The sequence below is a fragment of the Salmo trutta genome, chromosome 26 (genome assembly GCF_901001165.1).
Source record: "Salmo trutta chromosome 26, fSalTru1.1, whole genome shotgun sequence".
NCBI lineage: Eukaryota > Metazoa > Chordata > Actinopteri > Salmoniformes > Salmonidae > Salmo > Salmo trutta.
The window spans coordinates 10,199,726-10,208,893 of NC_042982.1; positions in this window are offsets into that span (position 1 = coordinate 10,199,726).

The following is a 9,168-nucleotide window of genomic DNA, read 5'->3' on the forward strand; positions in this document are numbered from 1 at the left end:
TTTTAAAAAGCATCAAAAACATGCCAAAAAGGTGCCAATTTTCCCCATGGCTAAGCTATGAATCAGCATGCTTGTCTCATTTCAATCCTTCTGTTTTATTCATTCCTCAAACGTGTTATGAGAACAACCTAATTAACTACCTCTGCTTTTCATAAAGCTGTGTTGTTTGTGACTTGTGACTTTAACATTATATATTCATTCTGTTCTTCTATTTAAGCATACGAAAACAGGCACATGTTGCACACAATACTTCACAGCAAGTTCTGTGTTTGAAAGATAGGCAACCCTTATGAGTTATGGAAATGGATGTCATGACCATCAACGATGTGATGCGTAGGTGGGTCAGTGGGAGTGCAACAGGAAGCCTTTGGTTGAGATGTATTGTCTGTCTCACTCATCTGTCTATCTGGTACAGCAGATACAGTGCTCATTGAATCAAGGGCAGGAGACGGGAAATCTGCACTGAGATAAATCAGCTCTGGTTCAAAGTTCTCAAAGTCTCATTCCAGGTGTGACTCCACAGAAAACCCTTTTTTCATGTGGGCATCCTTACACAACAACTTCTAACCGTCATCATATATACAGTACATGTCACAGTCTTTGTAGCCCTTCATTCCCAGAGAAAATACACTGTTAGTTCTGGTTGTCTCTTTTCTTTCCTTCTGTCTTTCTCCCTCCCCTACCTCTCTCCCTCTCTTCCTGGGGTCCAAACACATTAAGGCAATTACATCACACATAAAACAAAAGATAAAACAGTACATCATATAACATTATTATTCCACGACAAACACTCCCAGTCAAAAGTTTTAGAACACCTACTCATTCAAGGTTTTTTCTTATTTTTTTTTTCTTCTACATTATAGAATAAGATTGAAGACATCAAAACTATGAAATAACACATATGGAATCATGTAGTAACCAAAAAAGTGTTAAACAAATCCAAATACATTTTATATTTGAGATTCTTCAAATAGCCACCCTTTGCCTTGATGACAGCTTTGCACATTCTTGGCATTCTCTCAACCAGCTTCACGAGGTAGTCACATGGAATGCATTTCAATTTACAGGTGTGCCTTCATAAAAGTTCATTTGTGGAATTTATTTCCTTCTTAATGCGTTTGAACCAATCAGTTGTGTTGTGACAATGTAAGGGGTATACAGAAGATAGCCCTATTTGGTAAAAGACGACAAGTCTATATTATGGCAAGAACAGCTCAAATAATCAAAGAGAGACAACAGTCCATCATTACTTTAAGACATGAAGGTCAGTCAATATGGGACATTTCAAGAACATTGAAAGTTTCTTGAAGTGCAGTCACAAAAACCATATAGCGCAATGATGAAACTGGCTCTCATGTGGACCAAGTAACAGACACATGTCAACATCAACTGTTCAGAGGAGACTGTGTGAATCAGGCCTTCATGGTCGATTTGCTGCAAAGAAACCACTCCTAAAGGACACCAATAAGAAGAAGATACTTGCTTGGGCCAAGAAACACGAGCAATGGACATTAGACTGGTGGAAATCTGTCCTTTGGTCTGGAGTCCAAATTTGAGATTTCTGGTTCCAACCGCCGTGTCTTTGTGAGACGCGGTGTGGGTGAACGGATGATCTCGGCATGTGTGGTTCCCACCGTAAAACATGGAGGAGAAGGTGTTATGGTGTGGGGGTGCTTGCTGGTGACACTGTCTGTGATTTATTTAGAATTCAAGGCACACTTAACCAGCATGGCTACCACAGCATTCTGCAGCGACACGCCATCCCATCTGGTTTGGGCTTAGTGGGACTATAATTTGTTTTTCAACAGGACAATGACCCAACATACCTCCAGGCTGTGTAAGGGCTATTTTACCAAGAAGGAGAGTGATGGAGTGCTGCATCAAATGAACTGGCCTCCACAATCCCCCGACCTCAACCAAATTGAGATGGTTTGGGATGAGTCGGACCGCAGAGTGAAGGAAAAGCAGCCAACAAGTGCTCAGCATATGTGGGAACTCCTTCAAGACTGTTGGAAAAGTATTCCAGGTGAAGCTGGTTGAGATAATGCCAAGAGTGTGCAAAGCTGTCATCAAGGCAAAGAGTAACTATTTGAAGAATGTCAAATATAAAATATATTTTGATTTGTTTAACACTTTTTTGGGTACTACATGTTGCTATATATGTTATTACATAGTTATATTGTTTTTACTATTATTCTACAATGTAGAAAATAGTAAAAAAATAAATAAAGAAAAACCCTTGAATGAGTAGGTGTTCTAAAACTTTTGACCGGTAGTGTATCTACAATACAAAATGTATAATACCACCATACCATACCACAACATAAGCATGTTTAGAGTGCGTGTACTAGCGTGTGTGCGTATGCGTTTGTCTGTACCTGTGGGACCGCCGAGTGCTGAAGCACGTAGCGTGTAAAAATGGTCAGTCCTCGGTTGCAACACTCACTATTGAGTTACAAACTGCCTCTGGAAGCAACGTCAGCACAATAACTGTTCATTGGGAACTTCATGAAATGGGTTTCCATGGCCGAGCAGCTCTACACAAAAAACCCAAGATCACCATGCACAATGTGAAGCGTTGCTGGAGTGGTGTAAAGCTCACTGCCATTGGACTCTGGAGCAGTGGAAACGTGTTCTCTGGAGTGATGAATCACTCTTCACCATCTGGGTTTGGCGGATGCCAGGAGAACGCTACCTGCCCGAATGCATAGTGCCAACTGTAAAGTTTGGTGGAGGAGGAATAATGATCTGGGGCAGTTTTTTATCGTTCGGGCTAGGCCCCTTGCAATGATTTTCTAGACGATTCTGTGCTTCCAACTTTGTGGCAACAGTTTGGGGAAGGCCCTTTCCTGTTTCAGCATGACAATGCCGCTGTGCACAAAGCAAGAGCCATACAGAAATGGTTTGTCAGGATCATTGGGGAAGAACTTGACTGACCTGCACAGAGCCCTGACCTCAACCCCATCAGAAACCTTTGGAATGATTTGGAACGCCGACTGCGAGCAAGGCCTAATCGCCCAACATCAGTGCCCAACCTCACTAATGCTCTTGTGGATGAATGAATGGATGGATGAAGTCCCCACAGAAATGTTCCAACATCTAGTGGAAAAACCTTCCCAGAAGAGTAGAGGCTGTTATAGCAGAAAAGGGGGGACCAACTCCATATTAATGCTGTCATGACGTGGCCCTTTCTGGGTATAGATCATGGCTTCTCACTCTCTCCTACACCCAGGTTCTGTTATCTCAGGTTGTAAATTCCTGGCGGAGACTCTCTCCCCCTTTTCATGCAGAGAGAGACCACAGAGTGAACAAAGGATTTCACTTGGCCGAACACCTAAATCCCCAAAATGGGAATATTAAACTATATGTCCACTTGTGGGAAATGTCCGTGGACACTTAAGGGACAGTTATGTTAAGTGTGTTTCATTTGGTGACCTCATGAAGAATAGGAAACACACATAACCATATCTCTGAATGTGTACGTTTCTCAATTATGTTGTTTGCATCTAATTCTTGTATAAAATGAATGAGTAAAGATGAAACTGTTTGTGAAATGATGTAATGTGATGTTAAAACTTCAAGGTGAGAGAATTTTATTCCCTTTAAAGTTTAACCAAGTCATTGGCCCGCTCCCGTGAGCACAGACATGATCTGGCGTCATGGAACCGCCTTTTCTATTGTTACGAATTAAACCCCCTCCTGAGGTAAATCCTCTCCAGACCACGCAGACCTCGGTGTAAGCTGAGGTGGCACAGGTTTGAGTACCAAGACTACGCAAAACCACAGCGTGAGCTGTGATTGTCAATAGTTATTGAATTCATAACCATACCATGTGGAGCATTGGCTACATAGCTGGAAATGGTTAAAACTCTGAGACTATCAATCCCTACAGAATAAGAGCAAACGTTAGATACTAATTACTAGTCTGCAGCTAGAAATTATGTAAACCTGGGACGAGAATACCAACAACCGCCGAAACTTCTAATCTATGAGAACATTTTTGAATGGTACTCTGAAGTATCCATTCTAACCGCAAAATACTTTGATCTTCAGGGAAACAGAAAGAGAGAGAGAGACTCGGATGAACTCTCCAGCAGACGGACTGGATTCCAACAGAAAAGATGACAACGACACATGGGCGTAAATATATATTGATTGCAATTATTCCCGAATGAGTGAGCGTTCATGTGCAAAGGATTAGCATTTCAATTAATATAATTATCAACTGTGTGTAGTGATCCCGCTTCTTTCTCAGTCCACACCTTCTTTCCTTTGTCCACCAAGCCGTCATATCAGCTTAGCCCACTAGGGAATCGTCCCTATCCTTGTTAGTAACTAATATTTACTGTTTGTTTGTTTATGCATTTCTGTGATTAGTTAGTTAGTTAGTTAGTAAATAAAGAATTAAGCCAATTGGTGTATGGATCATTTATAGTAAAGGCTGGGTTTGTGCAAATAACCAACAATTTACGACATTCAGATGAGACTGACGTGAGGTAAATAATAATTCATTAATGGAAGACTAATTGATCAGATATTAAAATATCTGAAGAGTTATATTCGGAAAAGTATAACTTTGTAATCTGAAGATTTTCCATGGTGCCCCGACTTCCTAGTTAATTAAATGTACATGATTATTTTAATCACGTAGTAATAATTGCAGAGAATTGATTTGATTAAATAACAGTCTTCACCTTTAATGATGCCAAAGACATGACAATGCCCATGATTTTGGAATGAGATGTTCGTTGAGCATGTGTCCACATACTTTTGGTCAAATGTGAATCACATTTTATTTGGCGTACCCCCAACGGCATTGCGCGTACCCCAGTTTGGGAATACCTGCGGTAGACCATTCCATTCTTGTGGGCCGACTCAGGAGTATTGATGTCTCTGAGGGGTCTTTGGCCTGGTTTGCTAACTAGCTCTCTCTAAGAGTGCAGTGTATAAAGTCAGAACATCTGCTGTCCCAGGCACTGCCTGTCACCAAGGGTGTACCCCAAGGCTTGATCCTAGGCCCCACGCCCTTCTCAATTTACATCAACAACATAGCTCAGGCAGTAGGAAGCTCTCTCCTCCATTTACATGCAGATGATACAGTCTTATACTCAACTGGCCCCTCCGCGGATTTTGTGTTAAACGCTCTACAACAAAGCTTTCTTAGTGTCCAACAAGCTTTCTCCGCCTTTAACCTTGTTCTGAACACTTCCAAAACAAGGGTAATGTAGTTTGGTAAGAAGAATGCCCCTCTCCCCACAGGTGTGATTACTACCTCTGAGGGTTTAGAGTTTAAGGTAGTCACCTCATACAAGTACTTGGGAGTATGGTTAGACGGTACACTGTCCTTCTCTCAGCACATATCAAAGCTGCAGGCTATAGTTAAATCTAGACCTCATTTCCTCTATCGTAATCGCTCCTCTTTCACCCCAGCTGCCAAACAAACCCTCATTCAGATGACCATCCTACAAATGCTAGATTACAGAGACATAATTTATAAATGTAAATGTAAATGTAAGGGTGCTCTCGAGTGGTTAGATGTTCTTTACCATTCGGTCATCAGATTTTCCACCAATGCTCCTTATAGGACACATCCCTGCACTCTATACTCTTCTGTAAACTGGTCATCTCTGTATACCCGTTGCAAGACCCACCACTGGTTGATGATTATTTATAAAACCGTCTTAGGCCTCACTCCCCCCTATCTGAGATATCTACTGCAGCCCTCATCCTCCACATACAACACCCGTTCTGCCAGACACATTCTGTTAAAGGTCCCCAAAGCACACACATCCCTGGGCCGCATGTCTTAATGTGGAAGACACATTTCAGTTGAAGCCATTCAGTTGTACAACTGACTAGGCATCCCCCTTTCCTTTCCCCTTTCAGTTCGCTGCAGCTAGCGACTGGAACGAGCTGCAACAAACACTCAAACTGGATAGTTTAATCTCAATCTCTTCATTCAAAGACTCAATCATGGACACTCTTACTGACAGTTGTGGCTGCTTTGCGTGATGTATTGTTGTAGCTACCATGTTGTGCTGCTACCATGTTGTTGTCATGTTGTGTTGCTACCATGCTGTGTTGTCATGTGTTGCTGCCATGCTATGATGTCATCTTAGGTCTCTCTTTATGTAGTGTTGTGTTGTCTCCCTTGTCGTGATGTGTGTATTGTCCTATATTTCTATTTAATTTATTTTTAATCCCAGCCCCTATCCCCACAGGAGTCCTTTTGCCTTTTGGTAGGCCGTCATTGTAAATAAGAATATGTTCTTAACTGTCTTGCCTAGTTAAATAAAAGTTCAATTAGAAAATAACGTTAACGTTTTTCTGCCATGCATAATATGCGTTAGGCTATGTATTGTATAACGACAATAATAATTTTAATTCCTTTTTTTGTTGGGGGGCTTGGGCTCATAAGCCTAGGCATATGCATAAGCTCTAATATGCATATGAGTGTTTTGAATGAATCATCACCTTAGAATGCGCTGTCCGTTTCATTATGTTAGTGCAAAACATGGATGTGGTTTCAAAGCCTGCCTCGACCTGCTGTTGAACTTCTTTCTTCAAATGTATCATCATAGTGAGGTGAGTTTTAAAAGTAGAATGGTCTTACTGTTTTGATGATAAGTGTTTGATGTGATTTTCCATGCATTTGCATTGATGTCAGAGTGATATTTGAGCCCTGAGTACCAGGCCATTAGGACCTGATGGAGGGACAATAGAGACCTGAGTACCATGCCATTAGGACCTGATGGAGGATCAATAGAGCCCTGAGTACCAGGCCATTAAGACCTGATGGAGGGACAATAGAGCCCTGAGTACCAGGCCATTAGGACCTGATGGAGGGATAATAGAGCCCTGAGTACCAGGCCATTAAGACCTGATGGAGGGACAATAGAGCCCTGAGTACCAGGCCATTAGGACCTGATGGAGGGACAATAGAGCCCTGAGTACCAGGCCATTAAGACCTGATGGAGGGACAATAGAGCCCTGAGTACCAGGCCATTAGGACCTGATGGAGGAACAATAGAGCCCTGAGTACCAGGCCATTAGGACCTGATGGAGGAACAATAGAGCCCTGAGTACCAGGCCATTAGGTCACACTTTTGTGAACAAAGAAACTCAGGAACACAACATGAAAGAGCGAGGTGGAACATATGAGGTTGTGGTATTTGTTTCACCGTTGTGCTGTTTGCAGTATGCTTTTTCCCGCACTTTATTTCACTGTACTGATCCCACTAGTTCTACTTGCCATTTAATAGGAAGTTAGCTACTATCAAAGTTCTCTTATTTAAAAAGAAAGGTCATTCATGTGTTATTAATCTCACAGAACCAGACGTGTATCTCTGAATATTGCATTACATGGCGTAGCTGTAGAGTCTATCATTACTGTGTAAATAACATTTTACCATGTAAATGCAGGGATATTTCTGAGGTACCGTAAAATAAAGTGCCACTATGCTTTCTTATGAGACCCTCCATTGCCACATACTGGACCTCACTGAGGATCATGGGCTGTGTGCACTCAAATGGCAGGGTACTGATAAAACACATAGAACCCACTGCCTCCTTCCTGTTTCACAGCTGTCGTTCTGAAGTAGCTCCCTGCCTTCAGAGGCTGCAAATCAAACAGGTATGATAAAGTTAATAAGTATTTGCACAAACCACACTGTCTATACAGTCATAAAACATGAATCCTTATCGAGACCCTAAATCTTGCATTTCCTGTTGTTAAATTGAGAACAAGGAACAAGCTGAACAAAGGAAAAGCTGGAGAGTTTATGGAATACAACAGCCTGAATGAGCCCATTCAGAGTGCAGTTAGTTTCTTAATGAGAGAGAGGAACTTACGTCGAGACCGAATACTTCGTTGAAGCAGCGGGAGCTCCTTAGGTACCAGGAGAAGTTGAGTTTTACCGGAGGTTCACAGTGTTCCGTCAACCCTGAAACAGCAGACATCTTATGAAAACAACTTAGTCACAGAGCTCTCTCCAGATCTGTTCCTGTCTGAGGGCCAGAGTCAGGGCTAGAGGCTATTACTTCCTCCCCCATCAACTTCCTCCCCATGCTCTTACTGTATACATAATAAAGTAGCTTATTGTATACAGTAAATGATATCATTGCCACGTTGTCTAATGATAGGAGACAGGCGCAGGAATACGTAATAGGGTTTTTTATTTTCTACACCCAAACAAAAGAGTGAGGTGTAAACTTCTAAATAATACACGGGACAAGACCCGTAAAACAAATGCAGAAATACACGTAGCATGGAAGCAACAGCACAGGTACTCACAGGACCAACGGACATGATAACAATAACCGACAAGGACAATGGGGAACCAGAGGGCACATATATAACTTACTAATCAGGGGGAATCGGAACCAGGTGTGCATAATGAGACAAGACAGTCCGGGGTTGGTGGTAATGAATCCAGTTCAGTGACGCCTAGAAGGCCGGTGACGTAGACCTCCAGAGCAGTTGAATGGAATGATGAGCAGTACCGGGGCATCCGTGACAATCATATAGATATCCTGCATTGACAGTATACCATCCTACAATTCTAGTCATAGGAAGGGGCAATCATGTTCTTGCTATATGATATTCTACAAGGTTCAGTAAATAACTGAGTTTTATCCTAACTTGCAGAAACATAAGAGAGGTTATAGCCTACTGTCGTGGAATTATTCTAATCAAAAGGAGAGACTTTTAGATTTATTCAAAACAATCAAACTGTATTATTTAATTACTGCAGTAATGGAGCTTGTCAATGACCCACCAATAGGTGATTTGTTGAGAGCCCAACGAGCGGATTTGAGCCACAGTATTTTATAGCAAAGTGCATCCTCCTGAATGTTCATGACAAACAACAGATGTATGGAATGGGTCACAAGGTTAGGATTTGTATGAAAGATACTAATAATTCACAGCAGACAGTATCTGCTGTTAAGACTGTTCTCATTGTGTAGAAACCAGGGTCTGGCCCCCAAAACAAAGTTCCTCTCATCATTATCCATACCAGAGCCATCTCCACCCTGGTACCTCCCGGCACACAAACACTAACTCATTCTATGGAATGCGGGCTCCGAGAGACAACAAGACGATCATAAATCAGTTGCTAGAGTTCAATCTCAGAAGCTCCTCTCTGTTCACACAGACACAATAGAGTT